Raw genomic sequence first — 26,586 nt, 5'->3', positions numbered from 1 at the left:
AGACACGGACTGCTGAAGTTGGTTATAACAGGTGTTTACTGAATGGAGATGAAACTGGATCTACTATATAAAGTTACTACACAGGCTTCTATACAGGGGTGGTCACTACTGGTACTGCAGTATACAGGGGCTGCAGGATATAGTTCCTTCTTCAAGGTACATACACTACAGAGAGTGCGGGAGACGGCATTTCGAGCTGCAACGGAGAAGAAGGGAGAGCGCGGGAGACGCCATTTTGAGCCAAAGCGGAGAAGAAGGGAGAGCGCGGGAGACGCCAGTTTGAGCCGCAGTGGAGAAGAAGGGAGAGCGTGGGAGACATCATTTTGAGCCAGTCTAACCACACCCAAAAATGCCGAAGTGCGGCAGTATCACAGCGTTCGACAATGAAGTCGAAGATTGGACGACATATGTCGAATGCATAGGAGTGTATTGAAAGGCGAATGAAGTGCCAGATGGCAGGAAAGCGCTGGTATTGTTGAATTCAATGGGTGCAAAAACGTATGGCTTCCTGCGAAACCTAGTAACCCCAGAGAAGCCAGTGGAAAAGGATTTTGAAAACATAGTGTCAATCCTACAGGACCACTTAAACCCCACACCGCTGCTGATAGCAGAAAGATTTAAGTTTCACAAAAGGAACCAGCATAAAGATGAAAGTAATGCTGAGTATTTAACAGAACTGCGCAAGCTATTGAAACACTGCCAATTTGGAACGGGACTAGCAGATACTTTAAGGGACAAGTTTGTGTGTGGGCTTCAAAGTGAAGGAACCCAGAAACGGCTTCTATCAGAAAAGGATCTTACGCTGGATAAGGCTTTCAGCATGGCAGTATCACATGAAGCAACAGCACGGGGCGCGGCAGAGATACAACGGAGACCGCAAGAATATGGCACAAATGAAATGTCATACAGAACAGTGAAGTGCTATCGCTGCGGCAGAACAACACACAACCATAAGGATTGCTGGTTCAAGGACCAAGTGTGCAGACAGTGTGGAAAAGTAGGACACATAGCAAGAGTCTGCAGGTCGGAAAAGAAAACCAGCAGCAAGAAATCTCCACAGGAGAAGTACAAGAAGGTACATAAGGTGACGGAAAGTAGTTCAGACGAACAGAAAAGTGACACAGACTCCGGAAGCAAGGAGCTGGGTTGTCTGAAACTACATAATGTGATCAAAACGGAGGATCACCAAGCTATCTGGGTCACGCTCAAGATAGCTGGAGTCCAAGTGAAAATGGAATTGGACACAGGATCAGCCCTAACAGTCATAAACCGAAGGGACTACAAGCGGCTATTCTCACATATACCCTTGAGAGATACAGAGATCATCTTGAAGACGTACACGGGGCAAAAATCTACCCCAAAGGAAAAATAAGGGTGAACGTTATATATAACGGCAAGGAAACACCAAAAATGGACCTATATGTATTGCCAGAGGGAGGACCACCACTACTAGGACGTGAATGGATCCGGAAGATACAGCTAGATTGGCATTCCATACAAGCACTGACTGTAGATGCCAAAAAGGATGACGACGTCACACCTGGACGACTGTCAAAAATGCTAACTGACGCACAAGAAGTGTTCCAGGAGGAACTCGGAACACTAAAAGGCATAACAGCGACGATCAAAATAGAGGAAAATGCAAGCCCAAAGTTTTTTAAGGCCAAACCGGTACCTTATGCGATCCGTCCAGCCGTCGAAGCAGAGCTGGAAGGTTTGGAACGTTCAGGAGTACTGTCCAAAGTGGACTGGAGCGAGTGGGCTACACCCATCATTCCTGTAATGAAGAGGTCGTTGAGTAATACGCCTGGGGAACCAAAGAAGGTTCGCATCTGTGGGGACAGTGAACCCAGTCCTTCACACTGTACAATATCTGCTTCCGCGGATTGAAGATATTTTCGCCTCGCTACCTGGAGGGAAACGCTTCACTAAGCTTGATCTGGCCCAGGCGTACCTGCAAATGGAGGTAGAAGAAGCCTCGAAACAGTACCTCACGATCAACACTCATAAAGGTCTCTACCAATACAATTGGCTGGTGTTCGGGGTAGCATCAGCTCCGGCTATTTGGCAAAGAGCAAAGGATCAAGTCCTGCAAGGGATTCCAGGGACCCAGTGTTATTTGGATGACATCCTGGTCATGGGCGAAAATGACAGTGATCACCTCGCCAACCTGGAGCAGGTGCTCACTAGATTGAAGGAATATGGGCTCCGAGCTAATCACCACAAATGCGAGTTTTTCCAGAAGCAGAACTCGTATTGTGGCCACGTTATTGATGAAGAGGGGTTACATAAGTCCCGTGAGAAAATTGAGGCAGTAGTCAAGGCTCCAGCACCGGAAAATGTGTCACAACTGAGGTCGTTCCTCGGGCTGGTGAACTACTACCATAAGTTCTTGCTGAATTTGTCTAGCGTACTACACCCACTGAACACCCTACTGCAAACGGGGGTACCATGGAGGTGGAATGATGAATGTAAACGAGCTTTCCAGAAGAGCAAAGAATTGATCACATCAAAAGAAGTGTTGGCTCATTTCAACCCAGCACTACCAATTCGGTTGGCGTGTGATGCATCACCTTATGGCATTGGAGCGGTGCTGTCGCAGAAATTCTCGGACAGCTCAGTGAGGCCAATAGCCTTTGCGTCACGATCACTAACCTCAGCCGAGCGTAACTACGCCCAGATTGACAGGGAGGCCCTCAGCCTAGTGTGGGGAGTGAAAAAGTTCAACCACTATCTGCACGGGCAGAAGTTCACCTTGCTGACTGACTACCAACCACTTGTCTCCATCTTTAATCCAAAGAAGGGCGTTCCGGTGATGACTGCGCAACGGCTACAAAGATGGTCCCTTTTTCTAGGGGCGAACCAATATGAAATCGAGTATAAGGGCACGAAACAGCATGGAAACACTGATGGGCTATCACGCCTGCCACTGCCTACTGCGGAGGAAGCACCAGCAGTGGACCCTGTCGAAATATTTCATTCGACTATAATTGAACGCTTGCCAGTAACTAACGCTGATATAGAGAAGGAGACCCGAAATGACCCAACACTGTCTCGGGCATATGACTTGACGGTGAAGGGATGGCCAACACATGGCGACTCACTGTTGCCAGCATTCTCATCCAGAAGAGAACAGCTGTCAGTATGCCAGGGGACCTTGATGTGTGGATCCCGAGTGGTAATTCCACCCAAGTTAAGGGAGAGAGTTCTCAATGAGCTTCACGAAGGCCATCTGGGAGGGGTGAAAATGAAAAGCCTTGCTAGGGCTTATGTGTGGTGGCCGGGGATCGATCAGCAAATTGAGGACCTGACAAAGAGCTGCTCAGGATGCCAGAAGGTCCAAAATGCACCACCACATGCCCCTCTACACCCATGGGAGTGGCCCTCATCTCCATGGCAACGGGTGCATATTGATTTTGCTGGTCCATTCATGGACTCAATGTTTTTAATAGCCGTGGATGCACACTCGAAATGGCCTGAGGTGATCAAAATGTCCTCCACCACCACGGAGAAAACTATTGCAGTCCTACGGACCATATTTGCCAGGAACGGCTTGCCAGATCAGATTTGCTCTGATAACGGACCACAGTTTGTGTCCGAGGAGATTTGAAGATTTATGAAAAGGAATGGGATAAAGCATTACACATCCGCCCCGTATCATCCAGCCACAAATGGATTGGCTGAGAGGTTCGTACAAACCTTTAAAAAAGCATTAAGGGCCATGTGCGATGATGACATTCCACTGCAGCATAAGGTGGACAATTTCCTGTTAGCCTACAGAAATGCGACACATGCAGTCACCAACCAGACCCCAGCCATGATGTTCTTTAACCGAAGGTTGAGATCCCGTATGGATTTGCTCAGACCAAATGTACGAAGAGATGTTGCGAATAAGCAATTCCAGCACATCAATGAGAAGCCGACAAGGAGCTTCAATGTAGGGCAACCAGTCTTGGCCCGCGACTACCGAACAGAGAAATGGCAACCAGGAACGATATGCACACGGCAGGGGCCACTAATGTACACAGTGGATGTTGGGGAGAACATTGTGAGACGCCATGTTGACCAGATCCTAGAGTCACAGGAACGAGTCAACCCCATGTCTCGCCCATACGTACCTGGTGATGAACCCAATATACAGATAGCATCTACCCCAGAAACAGTAGCATCGGAAGCTGATGAACCAACCGACGACAGGGGGCCAGAATCGCCTCCACACCAAGAGCAAGACACTCAGGAAAGGCGCTATCCAGAAAGGATCAGGAAGCCGCCCCAAAGACTGAATTTATAAATAGACTATTTTCAGTTAATGTTGCATGTTAAAAGTGTTAATTGTAATTAGTTGATATTTAATTGTTAAATGAATGTTATGGTACTGTTAATCTAAAAGGGGAGGAATTGTAGTGTATGTACCTTTAAGGGGAGAACTACTTTTTACAGCTCCTGTATACTGTAGTACCGGCAGTGACCACACCTGTATATAAACCCTGAGTAGGGATCTGTACAGTTAGTTTTAGAGTAACCCTCATCCAGTAAACACCTGTTGATTGTTCCCTGCAGTCTCTTGTCTAGTTATTGAAGGACACACAACATCAAGATACACGGATCTAACAATTCTGAACTTATCAAAACCACACCATTACCTTGTGTAAAGTTATGAACAAAATCCTGTGCAACTGTGATTGTGACAAAAGTCATCGGCCTGAAACACTAACTCTGTTTCTCTCTCCACAGATGCTGCCTGACCTGCTGAGTATTTCCAGCATTTTCTGTTTTTATTTGTGATTGTGACTTGTTGTCTTGACATCTCTGCTGCCTTTGACACAGTTGGTCACTCAATTTTCCTCCACTACCTGGAATGGTATGGTCGATCATTACAGTACTGCCCTTTCATGATTTTATCTCTATTTATCCCAACACAGTCTTTACATCTGTTCAGCTTCTCCTCCCATACCCTCACGCTCACTGCTTATATGCCCCAGGACTCTCCTAGTCTCGCCTTTGTATGTATTAATCACCTCAGTGATTATTTTCTCAAATGCTGTCCTCCACCTGAACCTTTCATAAATTTTTAGATAATCCAGAACTCTGTAGCCTAAGTCTTTTCCTGCACTAAGTTCCACACACTCATCACCACCATTGTTGTCCAAACCTATTAGCTCCATGTCCCAGGAGGTCAGCTTCAAGAATTTCATCATTTTCAAGCCCCTCCACAGCCTTGTCCTGCCCTATTTGAAAAATCTGCTCCCACAATTAGCCCTAGCCAACACTTTTCATCCCTCTATTTCTGGATTACTGCTTGTCCACCCAACCTGAGGAGTGCTATATACCTGCAAATTGTTGTACCCCTCAGTTACATCATGCACAACCATAAGATCAGCTTCTGCACATATGCTGACAATATGAACTCTACTTCCCCACCACCATTCACTCCATTTACCTGTCTGACATTAAATCCTGGATGGCTCGCAATTTCCTTCAGCTCAACATCGACAAAACCAAAGCCTTCCTTTATAGCTCTGCCAGCACATATGCGCCTCTGGCTCTGATTCTATCAACATTCCCAGCTTCTGTCTCAGGTTGAATCTGTTAGTATGCAACTTCAGTGCCCTGTTCATCCTGAGCTGAGCTTCTTGGCCCACAATCAGCAGCATATGGTCAGGCCCTAACTGAGAATTTAAGGTGTCCACCATGTTCCCTATGATCCTGCTCCTCCTCAAATGCCCACAGGGATACCTGTGTGCAGTAGGAAACAGGCCGATCTAGCAGTTGGAGTACAGCTTTAAGAAAGTACAGTTTCCTTTCTGGCAAAGCAGCTAAATAACACAATAGAACTGGTGGGAAAACTATAATGGGTACTGGTAGTAAGTGCTAATGACTGAGGCCGCTTAAAGATCAAAGACCCAACCATGAGGGAATGGACCTGCTTTCCAGCACCTGTTTTAAATGGGTCCTGAGTAACTGGAACTCTCTTCAGCTGCTCCAGCCACATTATGGGGCGCAGCCTTAATCTAAATATTTTTGGGGGCTGAATGAGCCTAGTGTACAAGTCGTATGCAGGCTTAGAGGGTTACAGTGCTTCTGGGGATCTTTATCAAGCTCAGTGCACATCAGATGCCCTTTAGACTTTAGGTTTCAATACATCATAATGCAGGCCGCCAACAACTCAGAAACAGAAGAGCAAAGTTTGTATTACATAGAATGCACAGTACTGAAACAGGCCATTCGGCCCATCTGGTCTGTGCCCCTGTTTATGCTCCACATGAGCCTCCCCCCACCTTGCTCCATCTAACCCTATCAGCTATCCTTCTATTTCTTTCTCTCTCAAGTACTTAAATGCCTCTATGCTATTTGCCTCAACTACTCCTTTTGGCGGCGAGTTCCACATTCTAACTATTCCCTGGGTAAAGAAGTATCTCCCAAATTCCTTATTGGATTTATTAGTGACTAACTCATATTTATGACCCCTAGTTTTAGACTTTTCCACAAGTAGAAACATCTTCTCTAGGTCTACCCTGTTAAACTCCTTCATAATTTTAAAGACCTCAATTAGATCACCCCTCAGCCTTCTCTTTTCTGAAGAAAAAAGCCCCAGCTTTTTCAGTCTTTCCTGATAGTTATAAATTCTCAGTTCTGGTTTCATTCTTGTTAAGGCTAGAGGGTTGTAAAGAGCCAAGTAGAAAGATAATGGGCTGTTCCTTGAGCTTGGCCATACACCTCTGACAGCTGAAATTCTCATCCAAAACCATTCTGGCTTGCTATGTTTATCCCTGTCTTCAAAAGTATCCAAAAAAACTCATTTCCTTGACCCATACCTTTTGTTCTCCCCCACCCCATTGGACCCATAAATTTCTCCTTTTCCTGCTTGGTGACTCTCTACTTTGTAAAATACTCAGATGTTCTTATAAATGAGAAAGCACTATACATAGGCAAATTGTTGTTGTATTAGCCACCAGCCCTCCACTAAACACTAAAGTGATTTTCAAATAGGTGCACGTGAACCTGGCATTCATATCACAGTCAGAGGTCACTGAGGAGTTTCTAAATTAGTCTGATTACTATGTAATACTCTCCTTTGTTGCTTGAACCTTGTAAGTATAAAACTACTTTATAAGTGTTGATAACACTTAGAACATGTGTTTTGCCCATATCGGTGCTGAGAAATGCTAATGTTCATAGAAAGAGATTTGGGGTAGATTTTATGAGTTAGTGGCCTGGAAACTGGATTAGGCCCGAAAACAGATGGTGTCAAGGGCCAGCGCTATTTGCCTGTGCCCGTTGAAAGTGGTCCAGGCAGCACACAAAATTCATACTCACACCTTGCACACACTGACAGCTATTCAACTATGGCAGACACATCACCCAAACACATTGCACTACACTCACTGACACACTTCCCTTTTTTCTTGCAGGCAAAGGTAGCACATAACAGGAGGGAGCAGTGGTAGATGGGAGGCAGCCAAGCTGCAATACAGAACCTCAGCAACCTGGAATAATAGATGCTCAACATCATTGGAGGGACAGTGATGGAGGCCGTGGCAAAGGGAGATGTTGAAGCTGATGCTGATAATGACGGTATTTGTTTCAAATTCATTCACAGGATGTGGGCATCGCTGGCAAAGCCAACATTTATTGTCCCTCCTTAATTGGCTTCGAGAAGGTGATGGTGAGCTACCTTCTTGAATACAGCTGAGTGACTTGCTAGGCCATTTCAGAGAGGCAGTTAAGAGTCAACCACATTGCTTTGGTCTGGAGTCATATATAGGCCATACAAGGTAAGGACGGCAGATTTCCTTCCCTAAAGTACATTAGTGAACCAGATGGTTTTTACGACAATTACACTGCTTCTTGCTTAAGTGGAGGTATGAATAGGTTGCAGCAAGGCCAGGGGGAAAGGGGTTCAGCTCCCTAGAGGGTGAGTGCATGCACGAGTTCTGCTGCACACAACTCAGATGATGACCTCAATGGGACAGCTTTCAGAAAAAGGGTGATGGCCATGCACATCGAAATGCTTGGTGCATTGGCAAGCCTGCCAGAGAGTCTCTTGTCAGTGTCAAGGAGCATGGAGGAGTCCGGCTCCAACATTGTAAGGGCTTTGTGTGGAGCTTGGAGCCATGATTTCCAGGTTGGAAATGAAGGACAACTCCAGGAGAGACCTTTTTGACCCAGCCATGATGATGCGCGTGATGGGCAAAGTCACAGCTTCCATTGCAGCATGAGCGGAAGTGATCCGAAGTCTCAGTGCTGCAGTGGAAGTACAGACTGCTCTCCTGCAGACTCAGCTTGCTGCCACACAAACTCAGACTGCTCTCATGCAGTCTCAGCTTGCTGCCACACAAGCTCAGAATGCTGCCATCATGGCTGGGTTCACGAGTGTCAAAAGGAGCTTGCAGGTGTCGAAGTCTCGACTCCCGAGTACAACTCTTTAAACACATAATATCGTCAAAGGAAGACTTTATTAGTTCTTGTATACAAGGGAAGCGGACATGTAGACAATGGCTACGCTGACCACTTCTAAGATCATAGGCAAAAGGTAACATATTTATAGTTAAAGCAAGCCTTCAGAATCACATGATCGAAGTCTGAGATCATAATTAGTTACAAGAAAAATATAATGTTAATAAAAATGTAATCAAGGACAAAAAGGGCTGGAACAAAAAGGAATGCCTATAGATAGGGTTATCTAATCTATAAGTTCTGTTCTTCTTTGACTCCCTATCCTGGTTTATTCATGACTCAAAGACGCTCTTCATCTAGCTATGTGAAAGAGATAGGGAGGCTTACAGTATGTACCTCTGAAGGTCTTTGTTCTAATTAACAGATGAGGTCATCTGTTAATTTGGAGAGTTCTGCTTTTTCAGCAGAACTAGTAATTACTAATCTATGGAAGCCATTTTGTGTTTTCTATTCTGTACCTTGTGAAGCCATTTTGTAATGTAAAAGTACACTTCCTCACAGGGTGTTGCACTGATCTATATTTAAAGGTTGCTTGCAGAGTGAAATGCTGTCTGCACTTCTTAAAAGGGAGGTGCTTTGTGAAAGAAGTATCTCGTTCTGAGTAGAGCTAAGCAAAGGGGAAGTTAGTAATAAGAACATAAGAACATAAGAAATAGGAGCAGGAGTAGACCAATCGGCCCCTCGAGCCTGCTCCGCCATTCAATAAGATCATGGCTGATCTGATCCTAACCGCCAATCTACTATCACAGAACCATCTCCTGAATCTAACAGAATTAGACACATGAAATAGGAGCAGGATCAGGCTACATGGCCCCTGGGCCCGCTCCGCTACCCACAGGGCCATGACCGATCCGAACCTAGACTCATGTCCAAATTCCTGCCCGCTCCCCATAACCCTTTATTCCCTTTACTTCTAGGAAACTGTCTATTTCTGTTTTAAATTTATGTAATGATATAGCTTCTACAGCTTTTTGGGGCAGCATATTCCATGGACCTACCACCCTCTGAGTGAAGTAGTTCCTCCTCATCTCAGTTTTGAAGGAGCAGCCCCTTATTCTAAGACTATGCCCCCTAGTTCTAGTTTCACCCATCATCGGGAACATCCTCCCCGCATCCACCTGATCCAACCCCTTCACAATCTTATATGTTTCAATAAGATCGCCTCTCATTCTTCTGAACTCCAATGAGGAGAGTCCCAATCTACTCAACCTCTCCTCATATGTCCATCCCCTCATCCCCGGGATTAACCGAGTGAACCTTCTTTGTACTGACTCGAGAGCAAGTATGTCTTTTCTTAAGTATGGACACCAAAACTGTATGGAGTATTCCAGGTGTGGTCTCACCAATACCTTGTACAACTGAAGCAATACCTCCCTATTTTTATATTCTATCCCCCTAGCAATGAAAGCCAACATTCCATTGGCCTTCTTAATCACTTGCTGCACCTGCATACTAACCTTTTGAGTTTCGTGCACCAGGACCCCCGGATGCCTTTGTACTTCAGTACTTTAGAGTTTCTTGCCACTAAGATAATAACTTGCTCTACGATTTTTCCTGCCAAAGTGCATAACCTCACACTTTCCAGTATTGTATTCCATCTGCCAAAATGTCACAACAGGACAGAGAAAGGGCAACTCAGTTCTTGGATGCAGCCTTGGTGCAGGGGGTCGCCAAGAGGAGACAGGTCCTCTACCCGCAGGGGGCCAGGAGGCCTTCCAGACAAACTGTAAGAAGGCAGTGGGAGCAGATAGCTGAAGCAGTCAATGCTACCAGTCTTTCCCCCAGGACCTGGACCCAGTGCCAAAATAAGTTTAATGACCTCACATGAGTGGTTAAGGTCAGTGAATACATATTCAAATGCCACTTACCACCAACTGCACCACTAGCCTCACACAATGCTCAATGCACCACACCCCCATCACTCACCTACTAACAATCTCTATCAATCATGACTAATACCTCACAATCATAGCTCCACCTCACCCTTAAAAACTTACCACTGTTGCAAGATTCACACCCACATCTCACACCTTGCACACAATGCCAGCTACTTAACCATGACAGGCCCATCACTCAAACACATTGCACCACACACACTTCCCTTTCTCTTGCAGGCCAAGGTGGTGTATAACCAGTGCCAGCAGGAGCTAACAGGCGGGGGGGCAAGCACGGCTGCAGAACGTGACCCAGCTGGAGGAGATAGTGCTGGAGAATGGCAAGGCTGAAAGCATTGCTGATAACAGTATGCTCATACCTAAGAGTGGATTGGGAAAATAGATTAAAGGGTAAGACGATACATGATCAGTGGTGTACATTTAAGGAGTTATTTTACAACTTCCAAAAAATATATATTCCACTGAGAAGAAAAGGGTGTAAAAGAAAAGACAGCCATCCATGGCTAAGTAAAGAAATTAAGGGTAGTATTCGACTAAAAACAAGGGCATATAAGGTAGCCAAATCTAGTGGGAGGATAGAGGATTGGGAAAACTTTAAAAGACAGCAAAAAATAACAAAAAGATTAATTAAGAAAGGGAAGATAGATTATGAAAGTAAATTAGCAAAAAATATAAAAAACAGATAGTAAGAGTTTTTATAGTTATATAAAAAGAAAAAGGGTGGCTAAAGTAAATGTTGGTCCCTTAGAGGATGAGACCGGGAAATTAATGGTGGGAAATATGGAGATGGCAAAAACACTGAATGAATATTTTGTATCAGTCTTTACAGTAGAGGACACTAAGAATATCCCAACACTGGACAAACAGGGGGCTATAGGGGGGGAGGAGCTAAACACGATCAAGATCACTAAGGAAGTGGTACTCGGTAAAATAATGGGACTCAAGGCGGATAAATCACCTGGACCGGATGGCTTACATCCTAGGGTCTTGAGGGAAGTGGCGGTAGGGATTGTGGATGCATTGGTAATAATTTTCCAAAACTCCCTGGACTCGGCAAAGGTCCCGGCAGACTGGAAAACTGCTAATGTAACACCCTTATTTAAAAAGGGCAGTAGACAGAAGGCTGGAAACTATAGACCGGTTAGCCTAACATCTGTGGTAGGTATAATTTTGGAGTCCATTATTAAGGAGACAGTAACAGGACATTTGGATAATCATAATTTAATAGGACAAAGTCAGCATGGTTTTATGAAGGGGAAGTCATGTTTGACAAATTTGCTGGGGTTCTTTGAGGAAGTAACATATAGGGTGGATAAAGGGGAACCAGTGGACGTAGTGTATTTAGACTTCCAAAAGGCATTTGACAAGGTGCCACACAAAAGATTATTGCTTAAGATAAAAAATCACAGGATTGGGGGTAATATTCTGGCATGGATAGAGGATTGGCTATCTAACAGAAGGCAGAGAGTTGGGATAAATGGTTCATTCTCAGACTGGCAATCAGTAACTAGTGGTGCTCCGCAGGGGTCAGTGCTGGGTCCCCAACTCTTTACAATCTATATTAACGATTTGGAGGAGGGGATTGAGTGTAACATATCAAAGTTTGCAGATGATACTAAGATGGGAGGGAAAGTAGTGAGTGAGGAGGACATAAAAAACCTGCAAGGGGACATCGACAGGCTAAGTAAGTGGGCAGAGATTTGGCAGATGGAATACAATACTGGAAAGTGTGAGGTTATGCACTTTGGCAGGAAAAATCGTAGAACAAGTTATTATCTTAATGGCAAGAAACTGGAAAGTACTGAAGTACAAAGGGATCTGGGGGTCCTGGTGCACGAAACTCAAAAGGTTAGTATACAGGTGCAGCAAGTGATTAAGAAGGCCAATGGAATGTTGGCTTTCATTGCTAGGGGGATAGAATATAAAAATAAGGATGTATTGCTTCAGTTGTACAAGGTATTGGTGAGACCGCACCTGGAATACTACATACAGTTTTGGTGTCCATACTTAAGAAAAGACATACTTGCTCTCGAGTCAGTACAAAGAAGGTTCACTCGGTTAATCCCGGGGATGAGGGGATGGACATATGAGGAGAGGTTGAGTAGATTGGGACTCTACTCATTGGAGTTCAGAAGAATGAGAGGCGATCTTATTGAAACATATAAGATTGTGAAGGGGTTGGATCGGGTGGATGCGGGGAGGATGTTCCCGATGATGGGTGAAACTAGAACTAGGGGGCATAGTCTTAGAATAAGGGGCTGCTCTTTCAAAACTGAGATGAGGAGGAACTACTTCACTCAGAGGGTGGTAGGTCCATGGAATATGCTGCCCCAAAAAGCTGTAGAAGCTACATCATTACATAAATTTAAAACAGAAATAGACAGTTTCCTAGAAGTAAAGGGAATTAAGGGTTACGGGGAGCGGGCAGGAATTTGGACATGAGTCTAGGTTCGGATCAGTCATGGCCCTGTGGGTAGCGGAGCGGGCCCAGGGTCTGTGTAGCCTGATCCTGCTCCTATTTTGTGTGTCTAATTCTGTTAGATTCAGGAGATGGTTCTGTGATAGTAGATTGGCGGTTAGGATCAGATCAGCCATGATCTTATTGAATGGCGGAGCAGGCTCGAGGGGCCGATTGGCCTACTCCTGCTCCTATTTCTTATGTTCTTATGTTCTTATGTTCTTCTCATATTCCACTCCCCCCTCATCCCCACAATCTCTTCTCACTTGTAAGCATGCACATCTTGCTTCCCTGCCCCCTACTCCCCTCACCACAACCCGAGCCTTGTGCCATTCTCCTTTCAGTTACCCAAGAACTGCCTTCGGCCCAGCATGTGCAGGAAAAAGTAGAGGAGGAGATCTGACACTCCCAGACATCAGCTCAGAAAATGGTACTGTGCAAACCTTAGAGGGTAGTATAGAGGGAGGATCTGCACGTTTTGAATTACCGGGCGCGAGTGGCCAGCAGCCAGGGCAGGGGGAAAGGGTAGCGCAGGTGTCAGCTCCCCAGAGGGTGAGGTCACGCATGAATTCTGCTTCAGGGAACTCAGATGAGGATTTTGATGGTGTGGCCTTCAGAAGAAGTGATGGGCATGCACACAGAAATACTTGGTGCAATGGCAGGCCTGCCAGAGAGCCTCTTGTCACTGTCAAGGAGCACGGAGGAGTTTGGCTCCAACCTTGCACGGGGCTTTGCGCAGAGCTTGGAGCCCATGATTTCCAGGAGCACTTGTGGACCCATCCATGCTGCTGGGTGTGATGGGTGATGTCGCAGCTTCCATTGCAGCACAAGCAAGCGCTGCAGTGGAAGCTCAAACTTCTGTCATGCAAGCTCAGACTGCTGCCATCGTGGCTGGGTTTAACAGTGTGGAAAGGGGCTTGTTGGGTGTCAGAGCAATGCAGCAATCTATCCTCCAACAGATGGCTAGGAATGCTAAAGTGGCACCCCGACAGAGTGGCAGTGGTTTCATGGAGCTCTAACCAGCTGTCCTCTCTCAGGATGACAGCATTCATACTCCCACCACTGCCACTCTGCCAGTGCCATTGCCCTTACCTGTCAGCCAGCCACCCCAGACTGCTGCCACCCATGCTGAGGTGGTGCAGTCTACAGCCGGGCCTTCGAAGCTCAGAGCTGCTCGAGGTCATCCTGCAACGCCATCTGAAGTCTCCCCCACTGAAAATCAGCAGCCTTCCACCAGCAATGCTGCAGCCACTGGGGTAGCACTTCATAGGAGCACTAGAATAGCCAAAGGCTCACGAAAGACAGACACTAAAGGAATGCACAAGGGTGAATAGTTGACTTTGTAACGTAAAATTGGAATTAATCATTTATAAATTATGTTTGGAATGTTTTGTGTTGTGGTGGCTTTCATTTCAGCATTGTGTCTAAGAGGATACTGTAATGTTCTGTGACAGAGGGATGGTAAGGTGGGTACATGTTGAGCAACGGGGATCTGGGGTTTCTTTCAGGAGAACAGGAGTCTGGTGATGCAATCACAAACAGCCAGTCTGGAACTGGCATTTGCAGACTGCCTCCTTCCTTCCTCCTCCTCCTCCTCCTCCTCCTCCTCTTCCTCCTCCTCTTCCTCTTCCTCCTCTTCCACTTCCTGCTCCTCCTCCTCCTGAGGTGGTCGCGGAACCTGTGGTGGCAAGGGCCATGCCTTCATGTTGGCCAAGTTGTGGAGCATGCAGCAGGCCTCCACAAATTGGGACACCTGCTCTGTACTGGAGAGCAGCTCCCGAGTGGTCAAGGCAGTGGAACCATTGGTCTACTCGATGAGGTTACTCGTGGCAGCATGGCTGTCATTATATGATAGCTGGCCACGAGTGGTGAGGTTGCAGAGGGGAGTCATTTGCCAGGTGTAGACCAGATATAGCCATACTCACAGAATCAGACCTTTCAGCCAATGTCCCAGACCCCTCTATTGCCATCCCTGGATTTGTCCTGTCCCACCAGCAGGGCAGACCCACCAGAGGTGGCGGAACAGTGGCATATGGTCGGGAGGGAGTGGTCCTGGGAGTCTTCAACTCTGGGAGATGCCACTCATGGCATCAGGTCAAACATGGGCAAGAAAACCTCCTGCTGATTAACACCTGCCACCCTCCCTCAGATGATGAATCAGTACTCCTCCATGTTGAACACCACTTGGAAGATGCAATGAGGGTAACAAGTATGTAGAGTACACAGAATGTACTCTGGATAGGGGTACTTTAATGTCCATCAGCAACAGTGGCTCGACAGCACCACCACTGACCGAGCTGGCCGAGCCCTGAAGGACATAGCTGGCAGACTGGGCCTGTGGCAGGAGGTGAGAAAACCAACACGAGGGAAAAACCTACTTGACCTCGTTCTCACCAATCTACCTGTCGCAGATGGATCTGTCAATGACAGTATTGGTAGGAGTGACCACCGCACAGTTCTTGTGGAGACGAAGCCCCATCTTCACACTGAGGACACATCATCCATCGTGTTGTGTGGCACTACCACCGTGCTAAATGGGATAGATTTAGAACAGATCTAGCAGCTCAAAACTGGGCATCCATGAGGCACTGTGGGCCATTAGCAGCAGCAGAATTTTATTCCACCACAATCTGTAACCTCATGGCCCAGCATATCCCTCACTCTACCATTACCATCAAGCCAGGGGACCAACCCTGGTTCAATGAGGAGTGTGGAAGAGCATGCCAAGGGCAGCACCAGGTGTACCTAAAAATGAAGTGCCAACCTGGTGAAGCTACAACACAGGACTACATGCATGCTAAACAGTGGAATCAGCATGTTATAGACAAGAGCTAAGCGATCCCACAGTCAACGGATCATTTCAAAGCTGTCACATCCAGTCGTGAATGGTGGTGCACAATTAAACAACTAATGGGTGGAGGAGGCTATATGAATATTCCCCATCCTCAATGATGGCAGAGACCAGCACGTGAGTGAAAAATCCACGGCTGAAGCGTTTGCAACTCCCTTTGGCCAGAAGTGCCGAGTGGATGATCCATCTCGGCCTCATCCTGAGGTCCCCACCATCACAGTAGCTAGTCTTCAGCCAATTTGATACACTCCATGTGATATCAAGAAACAGCTGAGTGCACTGGATACAGCAAAGGCTATGGGCACCAACAACATCCCGGCTGTCATGCTGAAGGCTTGTGATCCTGAAATAGCCGTGCTGCTAGCCAAGCTGTTCCAGTACAGCTACAACACTGGCATCTACCCGACAATGTAGAAAACTGCCCAGGGATGTCCTCTCCACAAAAATCAGGACAAATCCAATCTGGCCAATTACCACACCATCAATCTACTCTCAATCATCAGAAAGTGATGGAAGGGGTTGACAGTGCTATCAAGTGGCACTTACTCACCAATACCTGCTCACCGATGCTCAGTTTGGGTTCCAGCAGGACCACTCAGCTCCAGACCTCATTCCAGCCTTGGTCCATACATGGGCAAAAGAGCTGAATTCCAAAGATGATGTGAGAGTGACTGTCCTTGACATCAAAGTAGCATTTGACCGAGTGTGGCATCAAGGAGCCCTAGTAAAATTGAAGTCAATGAGAATTAGGGGGAAACTCTCAACTGGATGGGGTCACACCTAGCACAAAGGAAGATAGTTGTGGTTGTTGGAGGCCAATCATCTCAGCCCAACGAGTTCCTCAGAGCAGTGTCCTAAGCCCAACCATCTTCAGCTGATTCATCAATGACCTTCCCTCCATCATAAGGTCAGAAGTGGAGATGTTCGCTGATGATTGCAGTGTTCAGTTCCACTCGCAATTCCTCAGAAAATGATGCAGTCTGTGCCCGCATGCAGCAAGACCTAGATGTCATTCAGGCTTGGTCTGATAAGCGGCAAGTAACATTTGTGCCACACAAGTGCCAGGCAATGAATAGCTCCAAAAATAGAATGTCTATCCACCACCCCTTGACATTCAATGGCATTACCATCACCGAATCCCCCACGGGTCAATTGGGGTCTCCATTGACCAGAAACTGGACCAGCCACATAAATACTGTGGCTGCAAGAGCAGGTCAGAGGCTGGGTATTCTGCGGTGAGTGTCTCACCTCAAGAAGCTCAACACCATCCAGGACAAAGCAGCCTGCTTGATTGGTACCCCATCGACCACCTAAACATTCACTCTGTAAGGGGTTTTCCTTGAGAGATGTCCCTGAGGTTTCTCTCTCTAGAGGCCTCTCTCTTGCACAGTAAAACCTTGAGTGGTTCGACCCACTCGCCCCTTAGATTCTATACTCTGGACTTAGGGGCAGGAACTACAATGTAGAGAAACTCTTGTAGACCAAGTTTGATGAAACAAAATGAAATTTTATTGCATAAGGAAAAATATCAAATCAAATGCAAGCAGATAAGAGAGTACATGGGAGGGAAAAACACAAACAAATCATAACGACACCATACTAACTAAGGCAAATACAGGCATCTTATACTCTACAAAGATCATCATGAAATAAGGAAACACACAGAACATCGAGGGACAACAACTCATGTTAATTGTACCCTTAAATCCACCCCCTTATTAAACCTATCTAGATCTGATTGTGAAGGGTCAGAAACATGCTCACCAATCCAACTAGGAAATACAAGGTTTTGAACCAGTCTGCATTTGATCCTTTCAGGCGTTCCGTCTCCACGTGGACCGTGGAGCCCCAGCGAGCTGCGCCACACCTCTCTCCTGAGGTGGGGATCGGGGGCGGCTGGACACCGGCTGGTTCTGGCTGTCGGCGGGGTTGGGGATCGTTGGCTCGACCCCGGTCAGAGGAGCCTTGGGCTGGCTCCCATCATTTCTTCAGTTCGTTTTTGTCTCTTCTCCCGAGTTGGGTCGATGACCTCTCGTTTCGGCAATGGCCCGGGGATGGTCGATGATCTCCCGATGTTTTTCCCCGGGGCGAGACGCCGGATCGAGCGGCCTTCTTGATGTTGGCTTAATTCTTCTTCCTCCTCCGGTGGTGGAGAGGAGTTTGCTGATCTTCTCCCGAAGCGACTCCTCTTCACCCACTGTTGTCTCCAACTGTCTCTGCAATTACAACTCCGGTGTCTCCTTCAGTGTTTCCCCCGTGTCTGCGTGAGCTCTGCGTCCTCTGAGTGTGCCTTCCAAGTGTGCTCGTACAACTCCAACTCCTCCAGTTATACTTTTCCCCCAGAAGCTCCACTTCCTGCCCAAAATCAGGTTAGTCTTTGTTTAACTTTTGGCGGGCTGGGAGCACAGCGGGGTAGTTATTATATTTTAAAATGTTTTCGATGGCCGGTAAAGGCCCATCTCTGGTCTGGAATGACCTTCATTGTTTTTAATGTCCTGCTGATCTCGTTATCTAGCCCTGGGTGTTGTTCTCATGAATATGAAATTGTCCCCTTTTGTCTGGGTCAACATTTAGATGGCCTCTACCTCCAGGCCGATCTTGACTGGATCTGCATCTAATCCATATGTATATGTGTGGGTCTGGGTTCGTTCTCTCAGAAACGGCTTCCAGAACTTGCTGTGGGTTGAATCCACAAAGCTGTCTGAGGATTCGCAGGAACCATTTTAAAGTGTCCCAGTAAGCTGGTCACATGGTATGGTGGCCATTTTGTATGCCCCTTTTTCTGGGCTTCTTTTAAAACAGTCTTTAAAATCATGGCCTCTTCTGCCATTTGACCCTTATTAATACAAAGTCCAATTTTGCGAATCCTACAACTCCCTCCACCACCGGCGCACCGTGGCTGCAGTGTGTACCATCCACAAGATGCACTGCAGCAACTCGCCAAGGCTGCTTCAAAAGAACCTCCCAAACCCGTGACCTCTACCACCTAGTAGGACAAGGGCAGCAGGTGCATGGGAACACCACCAACTCCAAGTTCCCCTCCAAGTCACACACAATCCTGACTTGGAAATATATCACCAATCCTTCATCGTCGTTGGGTTAAAATCGTGGAACTCACTCCCTAACAGCACTGTGGGAGTACCTTCACTACACGGACTGCAGCGGTTTAAGAAGGCAGCTCACCACCACCTTCTCAAGGGCAATTAGGGATGGGTAATAAATGCTGGCCTTGCCAGTGATGCCCACATACTATGAACGAATAAAAATAAAGGATAGCCCTTGTCGCCAAGCACTCTTTGTAGTTACAGTACATCTCAGCATTGATATGCGGCGCCTGCAAAGCCACGTGTGCAACGTTCCCTATAAGGTGCACAGGCCGGGACCGGCATTTTCAATGTAAAGTTTTGCAATGTGCAAAACTGTGAAAGGGCCGCGCAGCCCCTTAAAGGGGCCATGCACCCAAAAATATTATGAGGGAGCGCTGCACAATTGCGCGCTCCTCTTGCTTCTCTCGGTTTAGAGAGATGTCAATGAAATCCCTTCACAGAGCCTCTGTGACCTCCCAAATGCAGTGATGGATGGCAAACTGCGAGATTTTTACTATGTCAACTGTTCCAGCCTGGCAGAATCCGCTGGCGAAAAAATTCAGGGTCACTGTCACCTTGAGGGCATGAGCAGAGCCATCATCACCCTGCTCTGAGGCTGCAGGTCTGGTTCTAAGAGGTGGCAGAATTCTGTGACCACCTCGTTGGTGAAGTGGAACCGCTGAAAACACTGCTCCTGGCCTAGGAGCAGGTAGAAGAAGTGCTCCGGAAGACCCTAGTTGGGTAAGGCCTCCTGCTGTGAGCCCTCCTCCTCCACCTCCTCCCTCTGCAAGCAGGTTGTCTTTGCTGCCTCTGCTCCATCTCTCTGTCATGCTGCAGCGCGAGGGTGATGAGAAGTTAAGCCCCCATGACTGGGAGCAAGCGGTGTAGTCAGCGGCCTTCCAGTAGCAGCCAACTCCTTCCCAACATCCAGCAAGCCAGTATTCATATAAACTCTGCAAGAGCCAGTACAAGAAAAATCAGCAGTTTACCTGCAAGTTGGATGTATCCCTTTAAATTGCACTGGTGGGGGTTCTCTCGTGCAGTGAACACACATTCAGCCATGCATGTTTAGGAGAATGTGTTGTTTGGAACGGAGACATCGAAAATGGCAGGATGCGCATCAAGTCAACGTTACACATTGACTCACGTCACGATCTGTCTACTCTGCATACTGCTGGTGTGCACACGTCCTGCCCGCACTATCACCCTCACCAAGATGGCGACCAGTGCGGGCCATGCCAAAAGTGGGCGGAAGTGAAGCGGCCACCATTTTTGTCTCCAAACCAGCCTTATCTGCCGATGCTAAGGTGCCAAATTACATGGCTAATGTCTTCAGGCATTTAAAGGCGAAAACACTGCTTCCTTATTCATCACATTTTCTCTTTTACTGTCTGCCACCTTGGTAATGTCCTATATCATGGACCGAGGCCCTTCAGCTTAGTTTCTCAATATAAAAACATGTTAAAAAGTATTAATGCTATAGCATACTGTGTTGGTACCAAGACTGTGACAAAGTGATTGGTGCAATTTATGCTTGAATTTAAGGTAAACACTGATAGATTAGCCACTGCATAGTGGGGCATTAATAAGAGACACAAATTTAAGATGATCACAAAGATAAATAGAGGTTGGGAAATAAATCTTTACATAGAGAATGATTAGAATGTGAAATTCTCTGCCATACTTTTAAAGCAAAATCCATAAAATTCCTTCAAAAGGGAATTAAAGAGATACTTGAAAGTAGGAACATCAAAGGGCAGGGGACCTAAGCAGGACTAGATGGCTTATGTGAGGAAAAACACAGTCACAGACATTATCGGTGAAATGGTCTGTTCCTATTCTAGGAATCCCAGATATAGCTCCCTCAGCTGTTGAAGAGGAGTAATTTTTGATTAAATTATATGTAATAACCATATCAACAGACATAAAGGGGGAAAAATTTGTGTGGTTTGCGCCACATGTTAGCGCCACAAGATGGCGCTAATACGGCATTGACAGCTGTAACGACAGCTGATGCCGGTTCCAGTGCCGCATGCCATATCGGTCTTACCAGTAGCGCTGCTGGTAAACTCGCTCGCCAGGGATCCCGCCAGCATAGAGATTGTGACGTCAGTGAGCGTGCAACGCTCACTGGATGCCTGATCTCACAACTTCCTTATAGCTAATGGACTTACTGGCTGGAGTTAACGGCAGGTTGAGGTGGTGTGCAGCAGCAGGAAGCTGGCTCCAGCAACTCTATTTAAAGGGATCATCACCAATCACTCGTACCTGACAGGTTTGTGACGTTTGAGTGGCTGTGTGTTAGTTCCTGTTACTGCAACAGTTTTCTTTAGTAATTTCAAGGTTCTTTGGTATCAGGAGTGTTGTGCCAAGTACAAAATTGCATAATTATTTGTGGAAAGATTCAAACTACAACACTTGCTAAGATTAATGGGGGCTGTACTAACAGTCGACCTTGCCTTCAGGATCTATGGCGGAGGGAGCAGAGGCAGCAAGAAAAACAGAAACATGTGTGCAGAGGGAGGAGGAGGATCATCAGGGCTCTCAACAGGAGGCCTTACCCTCTGAGGTTATTCCGAGAGCACTTCTCCTACCTTCAATTAAGTGAGGGACAGTGTATTAGAAGGCTCTGCTTCGCCAAGGAGGTGGTCACAGAACTCTGCCACCTCCTGCAACCAGACCTCCAGGAGTGTGATGGAATACTCTCCACTTGCCTGGATGAGTGCAGCTGCAACAACACTCAAGAAGCTCGACACCATCCAGGACAAAGCAGCCCGTTTGATTGGCACCCCATCCACTACCTTAAACATTCACTCCCTCCACCACTGGTGTACCATGGCTGCAGTGTGTACCATCTACAAGATGCACTGCAGCAACTCACCAAGGCTACTTTGGCAGCATCTCCCAAACCCGCGACCTCATCCACCTAGAAGGACAAGGGCGGCAGGCACATGGGAACACCACCACCTCCAAGTTCCCCTCCAAGTCACAAACCATCCTGGCTTAGAAGTATATCGCCGATCCTTCATTGTCGCTGGGTCAAAATCCTGGAACTCCCTACCTAACAGCACTGTGGGAGTACCTTCACCACACGGACTGCAGCGATTCAAGAAGGCGGCTCACCACCACCTTCGCAACGGCAACTAGGGATCGGCAATAAATGCTGGCCTTGCAGCGACACCCAGATCCCATAAGCACATTAATAAAAAGCCTCAGACCAGGGCAACCACGGCTCTCTCAGTGGCAGTCAAGGTCACTGGGGCCCTTAGTTTCTTCACCAGCGGACCCTTCCGGTCTGTAGCATGGCTAAAATTTCGCAGTTCGCTAGCCATCACTGCATCCAGGAAGTCACTGAGACTCTCTCCACCAGGAGAAGGGACTACATTGGCTTCCCCATCACCAGAGAGAAGCAAGACGAACATGCATGTGGCTTTGCCAGGATAGTGGGCTTCCCGATGGTGCAGGGTGCCATTAACTGCACCCACGTGGCTTTGCGGGCACCGCATAACAATCCTGACACCTTCCGTAACCGCAAAGGCCACTACTCACTTAATGTGCAGTTGGTGTGCGACCACACACAGCGAATCCTCAATATCAATGCCCGCTATCCTGGCAGCAGTCACGATGACTTCATCCTGCGCCAGACAGGTGTGCCAGCACTCTTTCAACCACCACATCAAGCTCAAGCTGCTCGGAGACAAGGGCTATCCCCTCTCCACCTTGCTCATGACTCCCCTCTGCAACACTAACACTCGTGCCCAGCACTCATATAACGAGAGCCATGCTGCCACCAGGAACATCATCGAGCAGTTCATCGGCTTATTGAAGCAACAGTTCTGCTGGCCTGACCACTCGGGAGGGGCTCTCCAGTACTCGCCAGAGCGGGAGTCCAATTCCAGGGTGATCTGCTGCATGCTCCACAACTTGGCCATCATGAGGGCATAGCCCTTGCCAACAGGGATTGCGGGACCATCTCAGGAGGAGGACAGTGCCGAGGAAGATGAGGATGAGGAGGAAGACAAGAAGCAAGAGGACGAGAAGGAGGAGGACAAAGGGGAGGAGGCAGCGAGACAATCGGCCTTCCGAACGGGCTGTCCATGACCGGTTCATCAGACTGCGATTTGAATGAATGAAACCCCACATCCCCATCATGCCATCGCTGTCTCACTCCATGAATAAATTTATCTATAAACATATCACACATATTACATGAATTCTAAGAACTAATGAGGGAAAAATTCGGTTGGTTTGAGCTTCCTGTTAGCGCCTTAAGAGGGCGCTAATGGGGTGCAAAGCAACTAGCGCCCATGCGCGGCGTTGTTTGCGCCACTCACGAAATTAACTAGACATCTTGCGGCGACGCTAAACACTACTGCTACAATCTCCTGCGCCCGCAGATCGTGACGTCAGTTGAGTATGCAACACCCCAGTTGCGCCCTGGACCGGATATTGAGTGGTGCCCCCTGCCTTACCGCCTGCCGCTAGCAATGACAGGTTGAGGGAAGCATTTTGCAGTCAGGAAGGGACTGGGGGAGTGCTATTTAAAGGCGACCGCTTCCTGCCTTTTTTTGTTGGTGACATTTTTGCACCATGCATTCTGAGAGAGAGAGAGAGACTTATGGAGAGATTCAACGCTGTATGAAGGGGTTTTGGGTACTGAGCAGCACCTTGCAGGTTTATTTTGATTTGCCCTTCCTTGTATCGATTTAGAAGAGACTGTGGGGCTGCACTCTGAGCTCTTTCCCTGGGCCTCTCCATTGTTCTTTCCAGCAGATTTGATGTACAGGTCTCTCCAGGCCGAGGTTGAAAGCTGCAATGAGCAGGATGTGGATGGAGAGCAAGATCAACCCTCCCCTTTAAGAACTGGCCGGCGCCATTGTGTCTGTGTTCCATTGCTGACTGATATCACATGAGCGTCACCGGCGCTCTGAGGTAGCGCCTCACTCCTCGGCCTTTGCGCCATAAGACAGGTGTGTAGCACCTGATTTAGCACTCCAATCACCTCCAGGGGCGATAGAAGCCAAGTTTGCAGTTGGAGGCGATAATTAGCGCCAGGCGCTAATCTTTGCGCCCGGCCGATAATTGCACCCCAAATGGGGCGATGATGAATTTCTCCCCCATAGACCCTTGTGCCTGTCACAGTTGAATAGCTATCATTGTGTGCAAGGCGTGAGATATGGGTGTGAGTGTTGCTAGGTAGAGATTGTTGGTGATTGAGTGCTAGGGGTGTGATGCATTGAGCAGTGTGTGAAGCTTGTGGTATAGATAGCGGTATGTAGCATTTGTTGAAGCCTTCACTCACCCTGACCACCCGTGTGAGCTTGTTAAACTTCCTCTTGCACTGGGTGTGGGACCTGGGGACCACAATGCTGCCCATGACGTGGTGTGCCACCTCCCTCTACATAGACCATCAAACTTGTGCCGAGAGCTTCCTGCCAGTTGGTTCAGGACTGCCTGCCTTCTCTCCACCTCTAAAACCAATGTCTCCAAAGCTTCATCGGAAAACCTCTGGGCTCTCTCCATGAGGCGGCGATCTGCCATCAGGATTTGTAAGTAAGTGCTCCTTCTCCTTGTCTGTCTTATGGTTGTTGAGGCAACTGCACACCCAACAATGCTGAGAATGAGGTCCTTGCAGCATCAATGAACCTCCCCTTTAAGCTGTGAACAAAGTCTGTGGCAATCATTCAAACAAAAGCAAAATACTGCAGATGCTGGAAATCTGAAATAAAAACAGAAAATGCTGGAAATACTCAGCAGGCCAGGCAGCATCTGCAGAGAGAGAAACAGAGTTAATATTTCAGGTTGATGACCCTTCGTCAGATGTGGCAATCATTGCTTGAGTTTAGACTGCACCCGATATTGTTCCATCTTTTCAGTGTAACGCCAATGAGCTTGGGTTTTTAGACAAGAATCATGACTGCAATCATTTTAATGAGGCATGAGGATGAATTTTGCGTGCAGTCTAGACGATTTTTCACCTGGCGCTACTTAACCATTTTTAGTCTAAACACTGCTCATTCCTTGGCTATAATGAATTTCTAGCCCAAAGACAACGTACAGTCGGAATTCCTCAGGACGCAATTCCAGCTTTGCTCTATGACCCACAGTAATTTATGGGGTCAGTAAGCGAGCACCTAATTTCCATGGGGTAGATGGGGACAATCACCATTACAGGTCCACCTGCACCATGCGGCCAGAAAATGTGGTGTCCCAACCCCAACCATGTTCCTCTCAGCCCTCTGGGGTCGATTTGGACACTTTTATTAAATACACTTCCTTTGGGAGTCCAGGCTCCTTTCTTGGCCTATTTGGAGGCCGGTACGCCTTAACTCATACTGGCCTCCACAGATACACCTAATCCCGACTGAGCCAGTTAGTTCAGAACCCTTGAAGTCCCCATCACAGGTTCTACCCCTTGCAAGGCATGCCGGAAACTCCTGGAAACAGTGGACATCCAGTGCAACTGGTTCTCCATCGCTTTCCAGGGGATTCCACCAGAGTTATGGCAGGAGATCAGCAGAACCCCTCGCAGAATTGAGCCTTTGTATTCACACTAGCCATGCGATTGTATCAAGAAATTAAAGCACTCTGCTCTGTATTACAGCACCTTTATTTTAAGAGTTCACAACATATGCTCTACAAAGAGACACATATCTTGGAAAACATTAAGCAAACTCATATGAGGAGGGGCCCGCCTTAGTTACATCTCCCTGCTGCTGCTATTTTTCATCCTGGAGTCTTTTTCTTGCTGCTCCACTTGCTTGGCAGTTGAAAACAATCTCCTCCTTGGTGGATTTTTTAACATGGATAAATTGTTTGTACATATCCTTTTGTTTCTGGCATTTACGAAGACATTTCCTGTCAGGGCTCTCTCCTTTGGGAATGATTCTGTGATGGTTATTCTCCTGGCCCTGTCTGCACAACTTGACTTCCTGTTGTCACATTTTTGTTACAGTTTTTATGACTTTTTTATATTAAAAATCCTATTTCCATATTTATATTGAATTTTGCTTATGTAAACTTGTCACTTTGATTACTTAGTTAGGCCATCTGGTTCCCAAAAATCAAGCAAAATGCTTTCAGAAGTTTCTTTCAGGTGCATTTTTTTCCTAGTAACTGAAATTTCTGGCGCATAGCATCAACACTCTGCAGTCTACAATGGAGAGTGTTGTCATCTCAATGAACATTGCAGCTGCAGAAGTCTGTGACACTATTAATAGCATCTCTCAGGGATGTTCATACTAGAGTCATACAGACTCTCAGCACAACCATCTCCTCTGCCTTGGAAGGCAGGGAGACTGAATGGTTAGGAGATCAGGTGCGATCATGGATCTGCTACAATTTGCTCTCCCGCAGATCAGTGGGAGTTGAGCCGCAACCCATTAGCAGGGGCAGTCATGCAACGGGAATAGAATATATTACTTTCTCTCAGAATGACAAAACATCTGCACCCTCGCAGCTCCCAGAAAGTAAGCTGGATTTGTGTTGCTACAGTGTGAAGCTGGGCCCTTCCAGGCCCGAGCTCCTAAAGATCGACAACCATGAGCATCTCCTGACCCTGGCCTGAGCCACCGCAGCCTTCCGCTGCAGCCACTGGGGGAGCACCTTGTATGATCACTCGAATAGATAAGAGAGCACTTAGACCAGGCACCAGGTGCTCATATCTGTGTGGTAATTGGGTAATTTGTATAATGCAGTGAAATTATAATCTTTTTTAAAATCTTTGTGTGCAGTGAGTGTTCCTGCACTGTTAGTTGACATAAATATCAATGCTGGTCTTTGGGCAGTTCCAGTTTGTTTGAGGGTGGAAAGACTGAGAGATGTTTGACGTGACTGTAA

This window comes from Somniosus microcephalus, chromosome 7 (assembly GCF_052327205.1).
Source record: "Somniosus microcephalus isolate GS21.2 chromosome 7, FLI_Smic_1.0, whole genome shotgun sequence".
Classification (NCBI taxonomy): domain Eukaryota; kingdom Metazoa; phylum Chordata; class Chondrichthyes; order Squaliformes; family Somniosidae; genus Somniosus; species Somniosus microcephalus.
Note: the sequence above shows the minus strand (reverse complement) of the source record.